Source organism: Moschus berezovskii, chromosome X, assembly GCF_049115385.1.
Source record: "Moschus berezovskii isolate FMDL1 chromosome X, NW_MosBer_1.0, whole genome shotgun sequence".
Lineage (NCBI taxonomy): Eukaryota > Metazoa > Chordata > Mammalia > Artiodactyla > Moschidae > Moschus > Moschus berezovskii.
The window spans coordinates 95,612,614-95,638,443 of record NC_142488.1 but is presented as its reverse complement, the minus strand read 5'-3'; the positions used below and the strand labels follow the sequence as shown (position 1 = coordinate 95,638,443).

The window sequence follows — 25,830 nt, the reverse complement described above, 5'->3', positions numbered from 1 at the left end:
CTGAAAACCACAATCACAGAAAACTAACCAATCTGATCACATGGACCACAGCCTTGTACAACTCATTGAAACTATGAGCCATGCCATGTAGGGGCACCCAAGATGGACGGGTCATGGTGGAGAGTTCTGACAAAATGTGGTCCACTGGAGAATGGGAATGGCAAACCACTTCAGTGTTCCTGCCTTGAGAACCCCATGAACAGTATGAAAAGGCAAAGATAGGACACTGAAAGATGAACTCCCCAGGTCGTTAGGTGCCCAATATGCTACGGGAGATCAGTGGAGAAATAACTCCAGAAAGAATGAAGGGATGGAGCCAAAGCAAAAACAACACCCAGCTGTGGATGTGACTGGTGATAGAAGTATGATGCTGTAAAGAGCAACACTGCATAGGAACCTGGAATATCAGGTCCATGAATCAAGGCAAATTGTAGTGGCCAAACAGGAAAGGATGGAAAGAGTGAACATCAACATTTTAGGAATCAGCGAACTAAAATGGACTGGAATGGGTGACTTTAACTCAGATGACCATTATATCTACTACTGTGGCCAAGAATCCCTTAGAAGAATTGGAGTAGCCATCATAGTCAACAAGAGTTCGAAATGCAGTACTTGGATGCAGTCTCAAAAACCACAGAATGATCTCTGTTCGTTTCCAAGGCAAACCATTCAATAGCACAGTAATCCAAGCCTATGCCCCGACCAGTAATGCTGAAGAAGCTGAAGTTGAACGGTTCTATGAAGACCTACAAGACATTCTAGAACTAACACCCAAAAAAGATGTCCTTTTCATTATAGGGGACTGGAATGCAAAAGTAAGAAGTCAAGAAACACCTGGAGTAACAGGCAAATTTGGCCTTGGAGCACGGAATGAAGCAGGACAAAGGCTAATAGTTTTGCTAAGAGAATGCACTGGTCATAGCAAACCTTCTGTTACAGAAACCAGTACTTGAGAAACCAAGCACCCCACTCAGAGAATTGGAGAACTCAGGTTTATTACGCCAGTGGGCCCAGAGGAGTTAACACTCCAAGCTCTGAGCCCTGAACAAAGGGTTCCAGAGTTCTTATAGACAGACTGTAGTGGGCAACACTAGCTGCTAATAGGATGGTTTAAACTAAGGGGCTTTGCATGCATGGGAACAGCAGTCAAGATGGGGAGAGGGATGCCTTGCCTGGACAGGATTGATTAAGCAGGGCTGCGGGTGCTGGGCAATTGCAAAGAGCAGGACAAGGGTGAGTGAGATAAACTCCAGTTCCTAGTATTGCAAGTCCCCACTTTCTGAGACTGCGTGACCTATGTGATCTAGATTTGCAAGGGGCAAGCCGAGTTACAGAGGCAGAAGGAGAAGGAGATTATGTCAAATTTTAACTTTTCCTCTTCATTCCAACAACACAAGAGAAGACTCTACACATGGACATCACCAGATGGTCAATACCGAAATCAGATTCATTATATTCTTTGCAGCCAAAAATGCAGAAGCTCTATACAGGCAGCGAAAACAAGACCAGGAGCTGACTGTGGCTCAGATCATGAACTCCTTATTGCCAAATTCAGACTTAAATTGAACAAAGTAGGGAAAGCCACTAGACCATTCAGGTATGACCTAAATCAAATCCCTTACGATTATACAGTGGAAGTGAGAAATAGATTCAAGGGAGTAGAGCTGATAGACAGAGTGCCTGATGAACTATGGACGGAGGTTCGTGACATTGTCCAGGAGGCAGTGATCAAGATCATCCCCAAGAAAAAGAAATGCCAAAAAGCAAAATGGCTGTCTGAGGAGGCCTTCCAAATAGCGGTGAAAAGAAGAGAAGCAAAAAAGCAAAGGAGCAGAGGAGAGATATACTCATTTAAATGCAGAGTTCCAAAGAATAGCAAGGAGAGATAAGAAAGCCTTCCTCAGTGATCAGTGCAAAGAACTAGAGGAAAACAATAGAATGGGAAAGACTAGAGATCTCTTCAAGAAAATGAGAGATACCAAGGGAACATTTCATGCAAAGATGGGCTCAAGAAAGGACAGAAATGGTAAGGACCTAACAGAAGCAGAAGATATTAAGAGGTGGCAAGAATACACAGAAGAACTGTACAAAAAAGATCTTCCCGACCCAGATAATCACGATGGTGTGATCACTCACCTAGAGCCAGACATCCTGGAATGCAAAGTCAAGCGGGCCTTAGGAAGCATCACTACAAACAAAGCTAGTGGAGATGATGGAATTCCAGTTGAGCTATTTCAAATCCTAAAAGTTGATGCTGTGAAAGTGCTGCACTCCATATGCCAGCAAATTTGGAAAACTCAGCAGTGGCCACAGGGATGGAAAAGGTCAGTTTTCATTGCAATCGCAAAGAAAGGCAATGCCAAAAATGTTCAAACTACCGCACAATAGCACTCATGTTACATGCTAGTAAAGTAATGCTCAAAATTCTCCAAGCCAGGCTTCAGCAGTATGTGAACCATGAACTTCCAGATGTTCAAGCTGGTTTTAGAAAAGGCAGAGGAAAGAAAGTGAAAATCCCTCAGTCTTGTCTGACTCTTTGTGACCCCGTGGACTAGACAGTCAGTGGAATTCTCTAGGCCAGAATACTGGAGTGGGTAGCCTTTCCCATCTCCAGGGGATCTTCTCAACCCAGGGATGGAACCCAGGTCTCCCGCATTGCAGGCGGATTCTCTACCAGCTGAGAAACAAGGGAAGCCCAAGAATACTGGAGTGCGTAGCCCATCCATTCTCCAGCTGATCTTCCCGACCCAGGAACAAAACCAGGGTCTCCTGCATTGCAGGCGGGTTCTTTACCAACTGAGCTATGAGAGAACCCCAGAGGAACCAGAGACAATATTGCCAACATCCGTTGGATTATCAATAAATCAAGAAAGTTCTAGAAAAACACTTATCTCTGCTTTATTGACTATGCCAAAGCCTCTGACTGTGTGGATCACCACAAACTGTGGAAAATTCTTAAAGAGATGAGAATATCAGACCACCTGACCTGCCCATTGAGAAATCTGTATGCAGGTCAGGAAGCAACAGTTAGAACTGGACATGGAAAAACAGACTGATTCCACATCGGGAAAGGAGTACGTCAAGGCTGTATATTGTCACCCTGCTTATTTAACTCAAATGCAGAGTACATCATGAGAAACGCTGGGCTGAATGAAGCACAAGCTGGAATCAAGATTGCTGGGAGAAATATCAATAACCTCAGATACACAGATGATACCACCCTCATGGAAGAAAGTGAAAAGGAACTAAAGAGCCGCTTGTTGAAAGTGAAAGAGGAGAGTGAAAGAGCTGGCTTAAAGCTCAACACTCAGAAAATGAAGATCATGGCACTCGGTCCCATCACTTCATGGCAAATAGATGGGGAAACAAGGAAACAGTGACAGACTTAATTTTAGGGGGGCTCCAAAATCACTGCAGACGGTGACTGCAGCCATGAAATTAAAAGATGCTTACTCCTTGGAAGAAAAGTTATGAGCAACCTAGACATCATATTAAAAAGCAGAGACACTACTTTGCCAACAAAGGTTCATCTAGTCAAGGCTATGGTTTTTCCAGTAGTCATGTATGCATGTGAGAGTTAGACTGTAAAGAAAGCTGAGTGCCGAAGAATTGATGCTTTTGAACTGTGGTGTTGGAGAAGACCCTCGAGAGTCCCGTGGATAGCAAGGAGATCCAACCAGTCCATCCTAAAGGAAATCAGTCCTGAATATTCATTGGAAGGACTGATGTTGAAGCTGAAATTCAAATACTTTGGCCACCTGATGGGAAAAACTGACTCATTTGAAAAGACCCTGATGCTGGGAAAGACTGAAGGCGTGAGGAGAAGGGGCTGACAGAGGATGAGATGGTTGGATGGCATCACTAACTCTATGGACCTGAGTTTGAGCAAACTCCAGGAGTTGGTGATGGACAGGGAGGCCTGGCGTGCTGCAGTCCGTGCGGTCACAAAGAGTCGGACACGACTGAGCGACTGAACTGAACCGAATTGAACTGAATAGCAATGCGGGCTATCTGAGCCCTGGTCCTAAGGAAGGCACGGTGAAAAGTCATTCCTCACTCTTTCTCCTACAGAGATTACATGCATCTAGGGGAAGGAAACAAACAACTCTCTGACATGTGCTGTCTTGAAGGTTTGAGATAGCAGGTTCTCTTCATTCTTTGGTGTACCAGAATTTCCTAAGAGCTGCTCACAACATACCTGTGTGTTGATCCTAATCCAGTCCCCACCCTGGGAAGACAGACTTGCCTTTGACTCACCTGGTGAGCTCAGTGAGAGATGGCACTGCGGTAGTGGGCTGTGGTGTTTGTCTAACTTCTGCTCCTGGACTGCTCCTTGTGTTAATACATTGATAAGAAAATCTGGGACTCACCCCGTAGTCAGCAGTGCAGGGGCTCTCAGATCATACATTTTCCAGCCACATCACATCAAGATTTCAGCCATGTGCTGCCTCCTGAGAGGCAAAATTCCACAAATTACTACCATTTCTTGACAGACAATTATCCATTCTTCCATTCACTGATACCGTAATATATATTGAACTTTAGGGCTCATACTATTCCATTGTAAGGTTCTTATTAATTCCACAGTGCAAGTAAGAGTGTAGAAAGGACAAATTCAAGGGTTATTTCTGAGATGAGCTTCACATTAACTTTTAAAATTGCTGAAGTTTCAAGGATTTGAAGATTTAAAAAAAAAAAATCTCTCTGTTCTCTCATCAAAAGTTTCAGGAAGCGTTTTCTGCATTCCCTGTTAACATTCTTCACTTCCCACTGTCTCCTCATCTTACTGCACTGTAGCTTCTGTCCCTGTGATTGCAATGAACGTGCACTCACCGAGGTCACAAGCTACCTTTTGGTCACTAAGTCCAATACTTTCTATAAATATATTAATATACAAATACTATAACTTTTTAATGACCATCTAAAATGTGTACACTTGCATAGACTGCTCCTAACAAATCTTTGACATCTTCCCAGGTTCTGGAGCATGAGAAACTGGGTACAAACCCAAAATGCTCTGTTCCCAAACTGTGCAGTCCTGAGCTAAGTCCTTATGTCTCTGTCCCTTATCATTTCATCTATGAAATGTGGGTTAACACCATATCTAATTCATAGTACTGTTGTGAGCACAATGAGTCAATACATAAAAAGCATTTGGTTAAATGCATTTTAGTCGTTTTTATTTCTTTGCTTATATCTTCACTGGCTATGAGCATTTCTACCATCCCTGTGGTATAAACTGATTTTTAATCACTGACTCTGGAGGTATGCTGACAGAAGGTGAGTGGGTCACAAAACTCAATGTATGATGAGAACTTATCTTTTATACGTAAATATGTAAATACAGACACACATGCACAAATGTATAAATAACAGCAAGAGAAAATTTCTAGAGTATGATAAATGTATACAAATAACTGATTCACTTTGCTGTACACCTGAAACTAACACAAAACTGTAAATCAACTAGACTCCAATGACAAGTTTTTTTCTTTTAAAGAAAAGGATAGGATACAAATGAAAATCTTAGCGAGGCTTTTCTTTTCGTGATATGTTTCAGGATATTTTCTTTCCCTTTTTAGTAATTAATTTTTTACTCTACTAAACACCCCACAGCACACACTGTTTCAATCATTTAAAATAAGAAAGTTCTGAGAAATTTAAGCATTCTTAGCCTTACAGGAAACCTACAAGAAAGCAACTCAACTTTAGAAAAGGAACACCCAGAAGCATAGAATGGGAGGCGAGATATTGGGGGAGTCCCTACTGGTAGGACAGGTCACAGGCCCCCAAATTCTACACTACATTAATTATTATCAATATTTAAATCTCTGCTTAGTTAATTAGGAGAAAAACATGGTACTTTACTGTGTTTGACTTTGTGTTACCTTGATTGAAAAAGTAGGCTCTTCTCATCTGAAAGGCAGTAGCGTACACTGCTTAGATGAAGGGCTCAGGGACTACAAACCTGTATTCAAATCAAAGCCCCACCACCTGCTAGCCCTGCCCTCACTGTGCCTCAGTTCCCTCATGCTTAAAGTCTCCTCACAGGTTATAGTGAGGAAGAAACAAGTAAGTATACTTTGAGCACTTATACCACTGTTGGGCACTGAGGAAGTCAGCAATAAATATTTATCATTCTTATCATCCCTAAATGGAACATTATGATTTCTACAGTCATTGTTATTATTGGGTGGGCTTTCTGTTCCCTCCAAATAAAGCTCCTTAAATTGAAAGCACGCCCACCAGTTTTGGCAACCAGTTAGCCAAGTGCAGCTTTTCTCTTAGGAGGAAAAGTGGTTCATACATCAAACATGGAGTCTCTTCAGGTGCTGCCCAAGGGACTAGTTCCTGACAGGGAATCAGCCTACTCTGGATGCCTGGGGGCCACTGAGAAAAATGAGAGCTCTGCAGCTTATTGTGCAACCAGAGATCCTGCAGGACCACAGACATCAGAGAGCGAAAGAGATTACAAACTCCAATGAAGAAAAGAAGTCCAGCAAATCTCTCAAATTGGGAAATTACCTGAACAAAGCTGGAGAATATGCATCCTCCAAAAAGTGTTGTTAAGGCTCCCAGAATTTCCAGCCAGGCTGGGCTGGAGATGATCTTACCCTGTATAAAACTAGTCCATGAAGACTTGGAGCAGGGGACTTCCCTGGTGGTCCAGTGGTTAAGAATCCACCTTGCAATGCAAAGAACATGGGTTCGATCCCTGGTCAGGGAACTAAGATCCTACATGCCATGGAGCAACTAAGCTCGAGTGCCACAACAAAGATCCAGTATGCTCAATTAAGAACTGACAGAGCCAAATAAAAAAAAAAATAGGTTTTATAAAAGACTAAGGGAGAAGACTGCTTTTTCAAATCCCAGAAAATAAGTAATAAAGGCATGCAGAGAAACCTGGCCCAATCAAAGGAACAAAATAAATCTAGAGAAATGAATCATCGATAAATGATCGAAAATTATGTGACAGAGAATTCAAAATTATCATCAAAGACAACGAACAAAATCAGGAGAGTGATCATGAACGAAATGAATATATCAACAGGGATAGAAATTAAAAAAAAAAAGAACCAAACAAATTATGTAGCTGAAGAATACAATAATTGAATTGAAAATTTCATTATAGGAGGTGATGGAATTCCAGCTGAGCTTTTTCAAATCGTAAAAGATGATGCCATTAAAGTGCTGCACTCAATAAGACAGCAAATTAGGATAACTCAGCAGTGGCCATAAAGGCAATGCCAAAGAATGTACAAACTACCGCACAATTGCACTCATTTTACATGCTGGCAAGGTAATGCTCAAAATCCTCCCAGCTAGGCTCAACAGTACGTGAACTGAGAACTTCCAAATGTACAAGCCGGATTTAGAAAAGGCACAGGAATCAGAGGTCAAATGGCCAACATCTGTTGAATCATAGAAAAAGCAAGAGAATTACAGGAAAACATCTGCTTCCTTGAATAAGCCTTCTACTATGTGGATCACAACAAACTGTGGAAAATTCTTCAAGAAATGAGAATACCAGACCACCTGACCTGCCTCCTGAGAAACCTGTATGCAGGTAAAGAAGCAACGGTTAGAACTGGACCTGGAACAATGGACTGGTTCAAAACTGGAGAAGGAGTACATCAAGGCTGTATACTGTCACCCTGCTTATTGAACTTATATGCAGAGTACATCATGTGAAATGCCAGGCTGGATGAAGCACAAACTGGAATCAAGATTGCCGGGAGAAATATCAATAACCTCAGATATGCAGATGACACCAGCCTTACGGCAGAAAGCGAAGAGGAACTCAAGAATCTCTTGATGAAGGTGAAAGAGGACAGTGAAAAAGCAAGCTTCAAACTCAACATTCAAAAAACGAAGATCATGGCTTCTGGTCCCATCAATTCATGGCAAATAGACCGGGAAACAACGGAAACAGCGACAGATTTCATTTTCTTCGGGTCCAAAATCACTGCAGATAGAGACTGCAGCCATGAAATTAAAATAATACACTTGCTCCTTGGAAGAAAAGCTATGACAAACCTACACAGTGCAATATTAAAAAGCAGAGACATTGCCGACAAAGGTCCATATTGTCAAAGCTATGGTTTTTCCAGTAGTCATGTACAGATGTGAGAGTTGGACCATAAAGAAAGTTGAGCACTGAAGAATTGATACTTTTGAACTGTGGTGTTGGAGAAGACTCTTGAGAGTTCCTTGGACTGCGAGAAGATCAAACCAGTTTATCCTAAAGAAAATCAACCCTGAATATTCACTTAAGGACTGATGCTGAAGCTGAAGCTCCAATACTTTGGTCACGTGATGCAAAGAGCCAACTGACTGGAAAAAACTCTGATGCTGGGAAAGACTGAAAGCTGGAGGAGAAGGAGATAACAGAGGATGAGATGGCTGGATGGTACCACTCACTCAATGGACATGAGTTTGTGTAAGCTCCGGGAGTTGGTGAAGGACAGGGAATCCTGGAGTGCTGTAGTCCGTGGGGTCGCAAAGCGTCTACACGACTTAGTGACTGAACAACAACAACAACAGAATATTTGATCAAGCAGAAGAATCAGCAAACTTGCAGATAGGTCATTTGAAAGCATGGAGTCAGAGGAACAAAAAGAAAAAAACAATTAAGAAAAGTGAAGAAAGCTTAAGAGATTCAAAGTACACCAGGAAGAAGATCAGTATATACATTATAGGACTCCAAGAAGGAGGAGAGGGAGAGAAGAGGGCAGAGAGTTGATTTGAGGAAATAATGGCCACGAATTTCACAAAATGGACATCCAAATTCAAGAAGCTCAAATGACTTCAACTATTTCAGTTCAGTTCAGTTCAGTCTCTCAGTCTCGTCCAACTCTTTGCGACCCCATGGACTGCAGCTCGCCAGGCCTCGCTGTCCATCACCAACTCCCGGAGTTTACTCAAACTCGTGTCCATTGAGTCGGTGATGCCATCCAACCATCTCATCCTCTGTCGTCCCCTTCTCCTCCTGCCCTCAATCTTTCCCAGCATCGGGGTCTTTTCAAATGAGTCAGCTCTTCACATCAGGTGGCCAAAGTATTGGAGTTTCAGCTTCAACATCAGTCATTCCAATGAATATTCAGGACTGATTTCCCTTAGGATGGACTGGTTGGATCTCCTTGCAGTCCAAGGGACTCTCAAGAATCTTCTCCAACACCACAGTTCAAAAGCATCAATTCTTCGGCACTCAGCTTTCTTTAGAGTCAAACTCTCACATCCATACATGACTACTGGAAAAACCATAGCTGTGACTTCAACTAGGATGAACACAAACAAGCATTATGACAAACTGTCAAAAGTAGAGACAATGAGAAAATCTGGATACCAGCAAGAGAAAGTGGATCACCACGTATCAAGAGAGATCTCATAAAATTATAAGTGGATTTCTCAGAAGACTAGAAGGGAGTCGGATGAGACATTCAGTGTTGAGAGAAAAAAATCCCCAACAAGAATACTTTATCTGACAAAGCTTTCCTTCTCAAATGAAGGAGAAATAGAGACCATCCCAGATAAACAAAACCTGAGGGAGTCCATCACAATTAGACCTACCTTGTAAAAATTGCTAAAGAGAATCCTTCAAGTTGAAACCAAAGGATGTGAGACGGTATCATATATACTTAGTAGAAACTGCATTACAAATTTTGAATTTTGATCTTTCCCTGAGCTCAAGATATGTGATACGATACTCTCTTGTAATGCTGGTCAGTGGCATTGAGCCACAGCTCCCAGTCAGTCACAAGATCATGAGGGTAAACAACCAGGACTCTTCCAACCAATCTGTACCCACACAGCCATTTTGCTTTTCACCTCAGACCAGCATTCAATAAAGTACATGAGATATTCAACACTCTATGATAAAATAGGCTTTGTGGTTGATGATTTTGCACAACTGTAGGCTAATATAAGTGCTCTGAGCATGTTTAAGGTAGGTTAGATTTGGTATGTTTGCTGTATTAAATGCATTTTCAACTTACAGTGGTTTTCTCAGGACGAAACAACTATGATCAATCAAGTAGCAATGAATGATTCTAGCCCCCAGACTGAACCCTCTAAGCACCTATCCCACTAAAGGAGACCAGGCGCCTTTGGAGAAATGGATGATTCTAGCTCCAAAGAAGGAACTGTGTACCACATGTGTCTAGACCACACTCTCATACCAGAAAGCACATCAGAAGGACTCAGAAGCCAGCTTGAAGGTCAAAGATAGAACAACTTGACACCAAGGAAAATAATGACTACAATGGACAAATATATACATGCCTGGGAGTCATGATAACAATCTAAAAGAAAAGCAGAACACAAAACCAACTCACTGCTCACCTTTGGAGGATCCCAGGGAAAAGGCTCATTCTTTCAAAAACGGGAAATACTGCAAAAGAATTAAAAACATTAATTCTGCCCTTCCTGTGCAAACTATACCTCAGAGTAACCTAACTGTTGATGAGGGGAAGTTCGTTTTATAGAATAATTCTGGCTAACAAATGCCTAAGAAATCACAGAACTTGCACATCACCTTTTTACAGATGTTAATGACAAGCAGATCTAGGCAACTATGTTGGGAGGCTACAAAAAAACACGAGGTAAGAAGCAGATGGGATACTTTCTAATGGATAGATCAGGTTGATAACACCTGAATCCAGTGATCAATTTAGTGTCAGAAGAGACAGCCAGACAGAATGACCCTCCTGGTGTAAGATTAAAAGATGTACAACATTAAAAGTGAAGCATTCTTACCAAAAAATGTGAACTGGTCAAGCCTCTAAATCTAATCACCACTTTTACAGTAATAGAGGAGGAAGGCAGAGGAATACAAACAACACAATAATAAGGATATAATCAACTGAATGAGGGATATAAACTCCACAGGACAAAAGATGCAATTTCTTAAGCAAATGGGTGGAAGGTTAAAAAAAAAAAGGAGGCCTTTTTTATATACACGACACTTATGACTTCAGAGAAATCACAGTTAAAACCACAGTAAGATACTATAGCATGCTTACCTGAACATCAAATATGAGAAACATGGAAACTACCAAGTGTTGCAGATGATAGGGAATATAGACTGAAAAGAACCCTTTGACAACTACTTGGCAAATCCTACCGAGCTCAGTCCTACGATGTAGAAATGCCTCTCTTAGGTCCACGCCCAAGAGAAAGAAAATAAACATCTACCCAAAAGCTATGCACAAGATCATTCATAGCAACATTATTGACAGTAAGTCAAAAACTGGGAAATACCCAAACCTCCATTATAAATACATATATTGTGAAATATCCACACAATATAACACTGTACACCAATGAGAATGAATGATCTACCACTACAGACAACAGTAATATAAATCACACACACACTATGTTCACTGAAAGGAGCCAGATACAAAAGAGTATATGCCGTAAGATTTCAGGAATTTTTCTTCTAATCTCCCAGCTGAGTTTGGGGAAGAAGTACCTTTTAATTGAAGGCACTTAGTATTGTTCTATGTTACCTGCAGGTTAACCTCAAAGAAGCATGTATCCTCTGAGTCAAGAAGTGATTTACTACATATACACAGGCTAGAGCCATGTCTGATGGACAAAAAATTGGGTGGTAGACAGGAGTCACCCAAGGGGAAGACCTAACTCACTAACCCTATGTGACATTGGGTAGGTCACCACACTTCCTCTGGTCTCACCTGTCAAGTGAATCAGACTATCCCTGATGCCCAACCAGGAAAACCTCATACATAGAGCAATCAGATCACCATTCGACAAGCACTCTGAAATCATAAAAGGAAAAGAATTCACCATGGGAGTCCAAATAACTATTTTAACAGCCAAATTGTCTAATGCATAGTAACTGTAGCAATTATTACTTTTTTGTTTTTATAATTATTATCTTTTCATTTTTCTTAAATAAATACCCTCGATAAATGGAAAACAGCTATTGAAACATAGTCTTCATCCAAACAGATACGGTCTCGGCCTAACATCAGTCACTATGGGCTGTTATATCTCAGCACGTCTTTTTCTTCTTCATAACTGTACCAGTTAGCAGTGTGATGGCTCAGACAATAAAGAATCTGCCTGCAGTGCAGGAGACCCGGTTTTGATCCCTGGGTCGGGAAGATTCCCTGGAGAAGGGAATACCGACACACTCTAGTATTCATGACTGGAGAATTCCATGGACAGAAGAGCCTGGTGGGCTACAGCCCATGGAGTCAAAAAGAGTCGGACACGACAGAAGCGACTAACACTTTCACTTTTAGGAGTGTGGGCTCTGGAGACAGATCAGGGCCAAATGTAAGATCTGTCACTTATAAAACGTGTGAGTGTAAATACTTTCACCTCACCTTACAGTCACTGGATCGGCTCCTATCTGGCTTTTTGACCTCATCTCCTACCACTCCACACTTGGTCTGCAGGGCTCCAATCACTCAAGCTCGTCATCTCCTCCCGGAATAACTGGGGCACACACAGTGAAAGGCTGCTGACAAAAAGGCCTGCTCAGGCCTGGCATCTGCTTGTCTTTCAGGGCTCAGCTCAAATGTCACTTCCTAAGGAAGAGCTTCACTGACAACCCCATGGACAGGAACCTCTGACCCAAAGTTTTCTACTCTATTTATGAGTAGACACTGAACTGATGCCAGAACCAACTGTTTGACACTTTCCATCCCATGTCCCCTCAGATCTAGACCGAGCCAAGAAATTGGCAATTTCAATAAGCACCTCTGACAATTTTGATAAAGTGGTCCACGGACCACATCTGAAAAGATCCTGACCTAAACATGTGACATTTGTGTAGCACTACTTTAATGTCTGCCATGTAGAGTTCTAATATGTCTGGGGTTTGTCTGTCAATGCAGTACACTGACCCTTCCCTCCCACCTACAACTACTGATTGCTTTCTCACATGATCACAATTAAACTCCACAATAATTCTGTATGGTTGGGAGCATTATCCTGTTGTATAGACAAGGCATGGGAAAGGGTAGGGACTTACCTAAAGTGTCCCAATGACGGGGCCCAATCGTTTCACTCTTGCTCCAGGAACGTGTCTAGGAGACTCAATATCACAACTGGTTCTTCTCTCATTTCAGTTCAGTTCACTCGCTCAGTTGTGTCCAGCTCTTTGCGACCCCAAAGACTACAGTACACCAGGCCTCGCTGTCCATCACCAACTCCTGGAGTTTACTCAAACTCATGTCCATTGAGTCGGTGATGCCATCCAACCATCTCCTCCTCTGTCATCCCCTTCTCCTCACGCCTTCAATCTTTCCCAGTATCAGGGTCTTTTCAAATGAGTCAGCACTTTGCATCAGGTGGACAAAGTACTGGAGCTTCAGCTTCAACATCAGTCCTTCCAATGAATGTTCAGGACTGATTTCCTTTGGGATGGACTGGTTGGATCTCCCTGCAGTTCTAGGGACTCTCAAGAGGCTTCTCCAATACCACAGTTTAAAAGCATCAATTCTTCGGCACTCAGCTTTCTTTATAGTCCAACTCTCACATCCATACATGACTACAGGAAAAACCATAACTTTGACTCGACAGACCTTTCTTGGTAAAGTAATGTCTCTGCTTTTTAATATGCTGTCTAGGTTGGTCATAGCTTTTCTTCCAAGGAGCAAGCGTCTTTTAATTTCATGGCTGCAGTCACCGTCTGCAGTGATTTTGGAGCCCCCATAAATCAAGTTTGTCATTGTTTCCACTGTTTCTCCATCTATCTGCCATGAAGTGACAGACTGATTCTAAAATTCACATTTAAATGCAAAGGACCTAAACTATGAAAAACAACTTTGAAAAAGAACAAAGCTGGAGGATCAAAGACTTAAAGAATCATTATACATCTTCAGTAATCAAGACAGTGTGGTACTTACTGCCATCAAGGAAGACAAGGATATCAATAGAATAGAACAAGGAGTCCATTTCTGGACTCAGACAGCTGATTTTCGACAAAGCTGTAATGGCAATTCAATGAAGAAAAGATAGCTTTTTCAACAAATGGGGCTGGGACAGATGAATATCCACGTGCACAAATATAAATTTTGATCTGAGTAATGCACCTCATACAAAAGTCAACTCAAAATTGAGCACAGACCCAAATATAAAACATAAAACTTCTAGAAGAAAACACAGGAGAAAATCCTTGTGACCTTAGGTCAGGTAAGATTCCATAGATGCAAAACCAAAACTACAATCCATAAGTGAACGGACAAATAAATTGGGATCCCCCAAACTTCAACATCTTCCCATTCCAAAGACTCTGTTGAGAGAATTAAAAGGCAAGCCACTCACTGGGAGGAAATATTTGCAAATCACGTATCTGATAAAAGTCTTGTACCCAGAATATAGAAAATTTCACACAGGTAAATAGGAAAACAGACACTCTAACAAATAAATGGACAAAATATTTGAATAGACACTCCACCAGAGTAGATATACAAATGTCAAATAAGTACATGAAAAGATGCTAATCATCTTTTGTCAAATATTCAAAGTCATTAGGGAAATATAAATGAAAACTATGTGCGACCACTATACCTCTCTGAGAAAGGACACAATTTAAAAGACTGACCATACAAAGTCTTGGCAAGGTTGTGGAGGATGGAACTGTTGTACACTGCTGTTGGCTGTGAAAAATGGTGCAGCCACTTTGGAAAAGTTTCGTGGTTTCCTATAACATTAACTTCACATCCATCACATTATCCAGACATTTACCCTAGAGGAAGAAAGTCTATGTCTATACAAAGACTAATATACAAATGTGAGTAGCAGCTTTATTTAGCAGAGTCCCAAATTGGAAACCACTCAAATACCCATTAACAGATCAATGGATAAAACAAATTGTGGTATAGTCGTATAATGAAATATTAGTCAACATTATAAAGAAAGAAGTATTTGTATGTGTAACAGAAGGATAAATCCAGAAATAATTAGGTCGAAGGAAAGAAGACAAAAAATATACATTGTATGATTCCATTCATACAAAATTATAGGAAAAGAAAACTAATCTATAGTGACAGAAGGTCACTAGTTATCTGGGAAAGGAGTGGGGTGATGCAGAGAGAGAGGTGGGTAGATCACAAAGGAGCACTAGGATGCTTTTTAAGGTGACGGATATGTTCATTATCTGGACTGTAGTTTTGGATTCACAGGTGCATACCTATATCTAAACATCAAAGCATATACTTTAAATATGTACATTATATTGTATGCTAATCATACCTCAATAAAATATTTGGAATATATCTATATATTTAAAATTCTCTGATACAATTAATCAGTTGAAAGATTCCCACAATTAGGCTCTTATAGTATTTACAGGTTCACTCTATATTTTATCAAATTGGTCCACACAACATATAACCAAAAGAGAAATAATCATTTGCAATGAAATGTATCCAAGTATTTAGTGAAAGCTGATATCCATTTCTATCTGAAATACAGAAATAAAAATATTATATTCTAGGAAAATAATCATAATCGAATTTAAGAGTAACTGGTTCTTTTGGAGAATGAGGCTGAGTGTCATTATGAGAGAGTAAACTCTAGGATGATAATTTTTACATATGAAGTTGCAAAATTGACATTTTAGACTAACACTTGGACTTCACTGGTGGTCCAGTGGTTAAGACTGCACTTCCACTGCGGAGGGCACGGTTTTGACTCTTGGTTGGGGATCTAAGATTCCCACCTGCCATGAGGTGTAGCCAAACAATAAATAAATACACTAACACTTGAAAATTTTCTGCCTTTTTGAAAAATTTCAATATTTGATGCAACAAAAAAACATGGTCAGCAGAGAACAATCTAGATCACAATCTTAAATTGCTAGTAGAGCTAACAACTGTATATTTCCACATTCATCTGAGAGATTCATGGGAAATGATTATTATTTGTACAGTGAAAACTATTTGGTATATTTATTGCAAATGCTTGTTTAAGACTAAGTAAGTTCCTTCATCAACTGGACAATTCACTGCTTTTCTCAACCAAAAAGAAAAAACAGTCTTCTCTCAGATGGGCCTCAGGACTACTACTATGCATGAAGCTAGCACCTGATGGAATGATATTCCACTTGCTAAATCTCTTTCCCATGATGAGATCAAAGTGGCATCTCTATTTCTAGGCTAGAAGCTTACAGGAGCTATTTCACAACATGCTTTTATCAGATCTAGGAACTCACTTGAGTCAGGCCTCATATCCAACTGAAGATGTGAAGTGTTGGGGTCTCCTGAGGACCGCTGCCCTTGAACGGAGTAGAAGTAGAAGCTCCATCAGCCAGCAGGACACTGCTCCTCAGAAGCGGTCTCCTTCAGACACCTGATATGAGCAAGGCCACAGGCATGAGGGCTGCACAGGGAGAGACACATCCAGCACTCCCCATGGTTTACTGGCCTAACTGTGCGCCACGCACCGTGCTAGGTACTGTCTTAGTGACAATGACATTGAAACCATTGGGTAGTGATCCTAACAACCAGATGTTACAACGAGTTTCCCACCACGGACTTTTTCTTCTCCTTTCCTCATCTGGCCCTTAACAACAAAGTGGAAACGGTATAAAAAGTGGCCTGAAGTCATAAAGACGTTCATGATCGCACAATAACCAGAGGGCCATTGGCTTACTCATGTGTTATCACTGAACGTTCTCAGCGATCCTGTGGGGAAAGCATTCTTAGCCCCATTTTACAGAGGGGTAAAGCTGAGGCCAGAGAGAGTCGCTACCTGTCTCACCTCCCGCGCTCCTGCCTTTAGGAGGAAAGTGGCTCCACGACACCCCTGGAGCAGGACACCGCACTCACTGGGGCCGGGCGGGACCCCACGCTTTACCTACGAGACAGCGGGGCACCGAGCCCCAAGGCGGGAAAGCGGCGGCTTGAATGCGGATCCCTTGTCTCCCCACACCCCAGGGGGGTCCAGCGCCCACCGTAGGTACTCACCCTCCCAACTCAGTTCCCAACAACTGAAGGCGAAACGTGCTCTCCTCGCCGCCAGCGGGCGCTTTTGTCTCCATTAAAAAGTCGTCAAGGTCGCCTTGCTGACGTCACGTTTCTATGGTAACCGCCAGGCGCAGGCAGATCCTCCACCACCTTAAATACCAATAACTTCCCACCCTCCTGCACCTCTTATCTTTAGCTGAAAGTAAAACACCTCAGCTCTTCAAGCTGCAACCGAGAAAACATACTCATTAGAGCCACTAGACTGGGACCCTGGCAACTAGCAAAATCTGTCCAGTTTGTTGGGACAAAATATATGCTTGTGGTCAGAAATTGCGTTTGCTTTAAAGAAACTGTTGCGGTTGTCCGTCTAGTTATGGTTTTTTCAGTAGTCATGTATGGATGTGAGAGTTGGACTATAAAACAAAATGAGCGACGAAGAATTGATGCTTTTGAGCTGTGGTGTTGGAGAAGACTCTTGAGAGTCCCTTGGACTGCAAGGAGATCCAACCAGTCAATCCTAAAGGAAATCAGTCCTGAATATTCATTGTAAGGACTGATGCTGAAGCTGAAACTCCAATTCTTTGGCCACCTGATGCGAAGAACTGACTCACTGGAAAAGACCCTAATGCTGGGAAAGAGTGAAGGCGGGAGGAGAAGGGGACGACAGAGGATGAGATGGTTGGATGGCATCACCGACTCCATGGACATGAGTTTGAGCAAGTTCCAAGGGATGGTGCTGGACAGGGAGGCCTGGCGTGCTGCGGTCCACGGGATCGCAAAGAGTCGGATAAGACAGAGCGACTTAACTGAACTGAACTGAAGAGACGGTAGGGGATTCCCTGGTGGCTCAGACGGTAAAGAGTCGGCCCGCAATGCGGGAGACCTGGGTTCGATCCCTAGGTTGGGAAGATCCCCCAGAGAAGGAAATGGCAACCCACTCCAGTATTCTTGCCTGGGAAATCCCATGGACTGGCAGCTACAGTCCATGGGGTCGCAAAGAATCGGAAAAGACTGAGCGACTTCAATTTCACTTTCTTAAAGAGACAGTACAGGACTTCCCAGCTGGCTCAGCGGTACAAGAATCTGCCTGCAATGTAGGGGAGGGGTGGAGGGTCTCGATTCCTGGGTCAGGAAGATCCCCTGGAGATGGAAATCTACTCCAGTATTCTAGCATGGGAAATCCATGGACAAAGGAGCCTTTGGACAAATTCATGAACAGAGGCAGGCTACAGACAATGGGGTCGCAAGAGTCAGACACGACTTAGTGACTAAACCACCACCAGGGACATATTATCAGAACATGGAGACCCAGGGAAATACCCTAGGGATCTGGGAGATGAGTTACCCCCCCTCTGAGGGTGAACGGTGTACTATCACAGTCCATGCTAAGCAGTTCAATTCAGTTCAGTTGCTCAGTCGTGTCCGACTCTTTGTGACCCCATGAATCACAGCACACCAGGCCTCCCTATCCATCACCAACTCCCGGAGTTCACTCAAACTCATGTCCATCGAGTCGGTGATGCCATCCAGCCATCTCATTCTCTGTCATCCCCTTCTCCTCCTGCCCCCAATCCCTCCCAGCATCAGAGTCTTTTCCAGTGAGTCAACTCGTCGCATGAGGTGGCCAAAGTACTGGAGCTTCAGCATTAGCATCAGTCCTTCCAATGAACACCCAGGACTGATCTCCTTTGGAATGGACTGGTTGGATCTCCTTGCAGTCCAAGGGACTTTCAAGCGTCTTCTCCAACACCACAGTTCAAAAGCATCAATTCTTCGGTGCTCAGCTTCCTTCACAGTCCAACTCTCACATCCATACATGACCACTGGAAAAACCATAGCCTTGACTAGATGGACCTTGGTTGGCAAAGTAATGTCTCTGCCTTTTAATATGCTATCTAGGTTGGTCATAGGTTTCCTTCCAAGGAGTAAGCGTCTTTTAATTTCATGGCTGCAATCAGCATCCACAGTGATTTTGGAGCCAAAAAAAATAAAGTCTGCCACTGTTTCCACATCTATTTCCCATGAAGTGATGGGACCAGATGCCATGATTTTAGTTTTCAGTTCAGTTCAGTTCAATCACTCAGTCGTGACTGACTCTTTGCGACCCCATGAATCACAGCACACCAGGCCTCCCTGTCCATCACCAACTCCCGGAGTTCACTCAAACTCATGTCCATCGAGTCAGTGATGCCATCCAGCCATCTCATTCTCTGTCGTCCCCGTCTCCTCCCACCCCCAATCCCTCTCAGCATCAGACTCTTTTCCAGTGAGTCAACTCGTCGCATGAGGTAGCCGAAGTATTGGAGTTTCGGATTTTAGTTTTAGCCATCTGCAAAAAAATAAACTGTTTCTGGTCATGTGACTGAATGATGTAGATCATACAGAAAAATGTCAATGAAGAAATCTCAGAGTGATTTCAGGGAGGCAAATCTAGAACATTTAATAGGCAGAAAACTAAGTCATTTAAGCCATACATTTGTTTTTCCTGGGGAATTTTTATCCTCCATTCCTGATATTTTCTTTCACCATAGAGTAACAGGCCGGACCAAACTCATGTGACCTCCCTATACACTCACTCCTTTACCTAGAGAATCATTTCTCTGATTAGTGAGGTTGGATGAACAAACAAGTTGCACAGCGGAGGCCCTCCCCCATCAAAGCTCTTGAAGCAAGCTGCCCTTATAGAGTACATGTTTGCTCTGCCCTCGGGAGTGGATCTACAAACAGATCCACAGCTCTTTTGCTCTTTTCTGTCTCACTGACTCCCAAATTATTCCTACGATTTTGCTCCAAAATGGTTGAGTTTTTAAGAGGCCCTGAAAATACATTCTTTCACATCTTGACTCTAAACCAATTAGGAAATATGAAAAATAAGAAAAATACATCAACTTTGTTCCTTGTAAAGCTGATAGTGTAGAATGTGCCTTAGATTTCACACGAGGCAAGTGGGCTTCATATTCATGAACCCCAGAACTGCACAGATTTATTTACCTTGCACTGATGTACCAGGACAGTCCGAAAGGACCAGGACTGCAATGCATATCTCTCTGCATTCTAGTGAAGGCATCCTATGTGTACTTAAGAAGAGTGGCTTCCTTGCAAGTTTATCCTTGTAGCAGGATAAAGTGTTTCAGGACAGCTTCTTTGAGAAACTCTTCTCAAAATGGGTAAACACGGCTTGTTCTGACTGTGTACTCACAAAGCCATCTTCTGAGGATATGGCTTTCTATGCATCTCAGAGAGCAGTTTGCAGCAATACCCTCTTCTTCCCTTCACAAACATGACTGCAGCAAAGCCTTGTCTGGGCAACGAGATTGAAAAAAATTTCTAAAATTCCAAGAATATGATGAAAATCATACATCATGAAAATTTATCCTGGGAATCCAAAAAGTAATTGAGGAAATGTTCAAAACCTATTCCCACATATAAACCCACACACAGACTATAGCCAAAATTATGAAATCCTACCATACCTTCAAAGATCAGCAAATCCCTGTCTTATCCAATGGTTACAAACTGTAGAAAAAGAGAAATCACAAAAACCATATGGCTCAGATATCCATTTCTGTTTGACAAACACCACCAAAACAATAGCCATATTTTAATCTCTCAGGATACTGTGGGTTGACTGGGTTCAGCTGGGTGGTTTTCTGCTCCATGTGGAGTCTCACCTGTGGCTGTTGTCAGCTGGAGGCTCCACTAGGCTAGTACATCCAAGAAAGCTCATTCACATGGATGAGCATTGGTGCTGGCTTCTGCTGGGGACTCAGCTGGTGCTGTTGACAAGAGCATCTTGGATGTCCTCCTGATCACTCCATTTGTAGGGTTACTGGATTATACTTAAACCATTTAAATTTGAATTTAAAATAAACAACAAATATTTTTAGGTAGATTTTTTGCATGAAATATTTCCTTGTTCATCTGAAGTTCAAGTACAACTGGGCAAAGGAGTGTGTGAATCTATAAGTTTAAGAACACACCTTCTGAGGTGACTCTTCCACTGGGACTTGTCTGGGGAAAATGAAGAGATCCTATATGGGAGTAAAGACAAAAGCTGCTAATGACTGATGCTGGTAGAACGAAGGGGAAATGGACAATGCCATACACTATTGGTGCCAAATGGGCATATGTATTTCTTAAGGCCCATGTCATTATGCCTGAATAAATTGAATGGCTTTTGATACAGCAGCCTTATTTCCACAAACAATGGAAATTAATATGAGGGTTTAGAAAAAGATCCCCAAGGTGATTCTGACCTGCAATCTAGGTAAGGGACCCTGACTGAAGGGGCAGGTCAGGACCACGTAAGTTCTCTAATCAACAAAGGAAAGAGCTACTACTATTTATGAGGCAGATTGTTTAGAGGGGCCCAGATCTAGGTTCTTCATGTTAGTGACTGGATTTCATATCACAACATCTCCACTAGTGAGGTGTCATTATCATCTCTTCGTGGATGTGTGTGACTCCAAAGCATGTGCTCCTGAGTACAGAGCAAAATGGACAAGAAGTTGTGCCCCATGCCAATTGCCAGAGCCAGGATTGGGACCTGGCAGCCTGGGCACCTTTGGTAGATGGTGGCAGAGCTTTAGCAAAGGTATCAGGACATGTACTTCCGAGGTGGTTAATCTTTATTCTCAGTGCTTACCCTCACTGCAGCAGGAAGTTGGCCTTGGGCTCCTGCCCCCTGATGCATGGGAGATTTATAACAGAGTCGGAAGCAGAAGTAGTCTGAAGCCAGTGTTTCTTTTGTCCTTTGTGAACACATTTGGAAATGACTTGGCTTCCCTGGTGGCCAGCCAGTAATGGATCTACCTGCAGTGCAAGAGACACAGGAGATGCAGGTTTGATCCCTGGGTCAGGAAGATCCCCTGGAGGAGGCCATGGCAAACCACTCCAGTATTCTTGCTTGGATAATCCCTTCGATAGAGGAGCCTGGCAGGCTACCTGGTTGGGAGAAAGGACATCTCAGGTAATAGAGAAGGAAGTGAGATTTCTCCAAGATAGGGATGAGGTTGGAGGTCTACAGGTCCCTCCAGGTGTAGGGACTTGAGCATGGCTCCATATCAATGCTTGGAATGGTTCCATGGATGGTTCACTGAGGCCTGGCATCTGATCATGACATTTTTTGAATGTGGATCGTGGGATGGATGTAGGAGGAATGGGATTCCAGCTTTTGCCCTAATCACAATATACCATGCATTCTCAACAGATGACACCATGCCCAAGGGATCAAAGATGGGTTCTTGAGGGTCAGATTTCCTAGATATTGCAATGGCTTGTGAGGGAATTCCTTGGAAGTCCAGTGGTTAGGACTCTGCACTCTTACTGATGAGGGCCTGGGTTCCATCCCTGGTCAGGGAACTAAAATCCCACAAACCATGTGGTGCAGACCAAAAAACAAAACAAAATCCACAATGGTCTGTGAACCTCCAAAGGACCACAGCCACAGTACACAAACAGATCAACTACATCTGGAGAATTAAAAATTTCACATTCTGCTAGGGAGTGGGGTTAAAGGTGATTAGGCAAAAAAAATGTCAGAAAAGGCTCCTGATAATGAAAGAAAATTGACAAACACTGCATATACACAGTGACCTCTTATGTAGGTGATAGGCCACCAGGTGTAAAGGACAGGTCATTTTATTTTCACTTTTTTGGGGGGGAGGCTAATTAATATACAATCTTGTATTGATTTTGTCATACACTGACATGAATCCACCACGGGTGTACATGTGTTCCCCATCCTGAACCCCCCTCCCACCTCCCTCCCCATACCATCCCTCTGGGTCATCCCAGTGCACCAGCCCCAAGCATCCTGTATCATGCATTGAACCTGGACTGGCGATCCGTTTCACACATGATAATATACATGTTTCAGTGCCATTTTCCCAAACCATCCCACCTTCGCCCTCTCCCAGAGAGTCCAAAAGACTGTTCTATACATCTGTGTCTCTTTTGCTGTCTCGCATACAGGGTTATCGAAGGACAGGTCATTTAAAATTCCCCATAGGACAACTGCTCTTGTTGGTGATGGCGATGATGATGGTAATGATGATTGATGATGATGAAAGCAATGAAATCCTACCCCTAGGGTCAAGAGAATTGTGTATGGGGATTATGTGAATTAACAACAGATGTTTCCCCTATGAAACATGATATGGAGGGTAAAGATAATATTTACAAAATTAATGTAGACAAGTGGTACTCTAAATTGTATTTCCTTTAAACTTAACACTTATTAAGTTACCTGTTTAATCCTATACTTCAGATAAGGGTAAGAAGTTAGGAGAGGTAAAGTAAACCAGGGAAACTGCTTTGAATGTCTGCACAATACTTAAACTTGAAATAACCCTAAAACTTTTCCCATTATATCCTGAAGCTACCAGGGCTCTAAATGCTCTAATCTCGCTGAACACGGGCATTCAGTGCTGCCCAAATTATTGCCTGATTTATTAATAATGATCTATATTGCTTTTTAATTGAAGTACAGTTGATTTACAATGTGTTAGTTTCTAATATAGAGAAAAGTGATTCAGTTATACATATATATATACATATATCCTTTTTAATATTCTTTTTCATTATGATTTACTGTAAGATGTTGAATATAGTTCCCTGTGTTATACAGCAGGACCTTGTTGTATAGATGTTAGTGTGTATCTGCTAATTCCAAACTCCTAATTTATCCCTCCCTGCTCCCCTTTCCCCCATTGGTAACCGTAAGAGTGTTTTCTATGTCTGTGAGTCTGTATCTGTTTTGTAAATAAGTTCACTTGTATATTTCAGATTCCACATATAAGTGATATCATATGATATTTGCCTTTCTCTTTCTGACTTACTTTGCTTAGTATGATATTCTCTAGGTCCATCTATGCTGCTACAAATGGCATTAATTTTATTCTTTTTTATGGCCAAATAATATTCCTATCTCTATATAGGAATATTATATATATCCTCTTTATCCATTCATCTGCTGATGGACATTTAGGTTGCTTCCAAATCTTGGCTACTGTAAAAAGTGCTGCTATGAATACTGGTGTGCATGTATCTTTTCAAATTAGAATTTTTTCAGATATATGCCCAAGAGTGGAGTTGCTGAATAATACGGCAACTCTATTATTAGTTTTTTAAAGAGATTCCAGTATGTCAGCAAATTTGGAAAACTCAGCAGTGGCCACAGGACTGGAAAATGTCAGTTTTCACTCCAATTCCAAAGAAAGGCACTGCCAAAGAATGTTCAAACAACGGCACGACATCACTCATTTCACATGCTAGCAAGGTAATGCTCAAAATACTTCAAGCTAGGCTTCAACAGTATGTGAACCAAGAACTTCCAGATGTACAAGCTGGATTTAGAAAAAGCAGATGAACCAGAGATCAAATTGGCAATATCCATTGGATCATAGAAATAGCAAGGGAATTCCGCTCCCCCCCTGAAAAAAAAAAAGCCACATCTGCTTCATTGACTACGTTAAAGCCTTTGACAGTGTGGATCACAACAAAATGTGGAAAATTCTTAGAGATGGGAGTAGCAGAACCCCTTATCTGTCTCCTGAGAAACCTGTGTGCAGGACAAGAAGCAATAGAACCAGACATGGAATAACGGACTGTTTTCAAATTGGGAAAGGAGTACGAAAAGGCTGTATGTTGTCACCCTGCTTATTCCACTTCTATGCAGAATACATCATGTGAAATGCCAGGGCTGGATGAAGCTCAAGCTGGGATGAAGATTGCTATGAGAAATATCAACAGCCTCAGATATGCAGATGATACTACTCTAATGGCAGAAAGTGATAAGGAACTAAAGAGCCTCTTGATGAAGGTGAAAGAGGAGAGTGAAAAAGCTGGCTTAAAACTCAACATTCAAAAAACGAAGATCATGGCATCCAGTCCCATCACTTCATGGCAAATAGATGGGGAAACAATGGAAACAGTGACAGACTTTATCAAAATCACGACAGATGGCGACTGCTTAGAGATGCTTGCTCCTTGGAAGAAAAGCTATGACAAACCTAGACAGTATATTAAAGAGCAGAGACATCACTTTGTTGACAAAGGTCCATATCATGAAGCTATACTTTTTTCACTAGTCATGTACGGATGTGTGAGAGTTGGACCACGAAGTGGAAAACCACAGCGAAATATAATGTTGACTGATGGAGTTTCCAATAAAGTAGCTATAGCAGATATCTATGTACATTTCAATATAGATATAATACATAAGGCAAATATAGCATAAAGGGGGGTGGTAACAGGACATATTAAGGTGAGGTTTCTATATAGCAATTGAAGTGGTAACATACTGATTCTGAATAGACTGTGAAAAGTTAAGTAGGTGGTTTATAATCCACAGAGTAACCACGAAAATGTTATACAAAGAGAGATATTCAAAATCAGAGTAAGAAAAATTAAAATGAGATACTCAAAGGCATTCAGATAACCCAGAGGAAAGCAAGAAATGGGAAACAGGGTAAAGAAAAACAGAGAGGACCAACGAAACATGAAAAATAAAGTGGTAGATCTAAATCAAAACATACCACCAATAAATAATTTTCAATGGTCTAAATACATAATTAAATGAACTAGATTGTCAGAATGGATTTAAAAAACAACATGAAACACAAATAATGCTCCAACTATATGTTGTCTACAAGAAACTCACTTCAAATATAATGACATAGGTAGCTTAAAACGATGAATAAAAACACACCATGAAAACACTGAACAGAAGAAAGCAGGAAAATCTATAGATCATATTATCAGACAATGTCAACTTGAAAACAAACACAGTTACCAGGGATAAAGAGGGTCAGTCAATTCACCAGGAAGATACAATAATTATAAATATGCATTATAGCTAACAACAGTCTTAAAATACATGAAGCAA

General features: G+C 41.8%; 1 long non-coding RNA gene across 1 annotated transcript in view; it reads right to left on the bottom strand.

Annotated features, from left to right (window-relative positions):
• LOC129534796 (uncharacterized) overlaps positions 1–18,469 on the bottom strand; it is a 28,749-nt gene extending 10,280 nt beyond the window's left edge. The window contains exons 1-7 of the long non-coding RNA XR_016036852.1: positions 16,944–18,469; positions 16,729–16,833; positions 16,190–16,326; positions 13,004–14,266; positions 11,697–11,780; positions 10,342–10,390; positions 4,371–4,451 (exon numbers count right to left, since the gene is read on the bottom strand). This is a non-coding gene — a long non-coding RNA (uncharacterized LOC129534796). The remainder of the gene's footprint in view (positions 1–4,370; positions 4,452–10,341; positions 10,391–11,696; positions 11,781–13,003; positions 14,267–16,189; positions 16,327–16,728; positions 16,834–16,943) is intronic.
• Between the last annotated feature and the right edge of the window lie 7,361 nt (positions 18,470–25,830).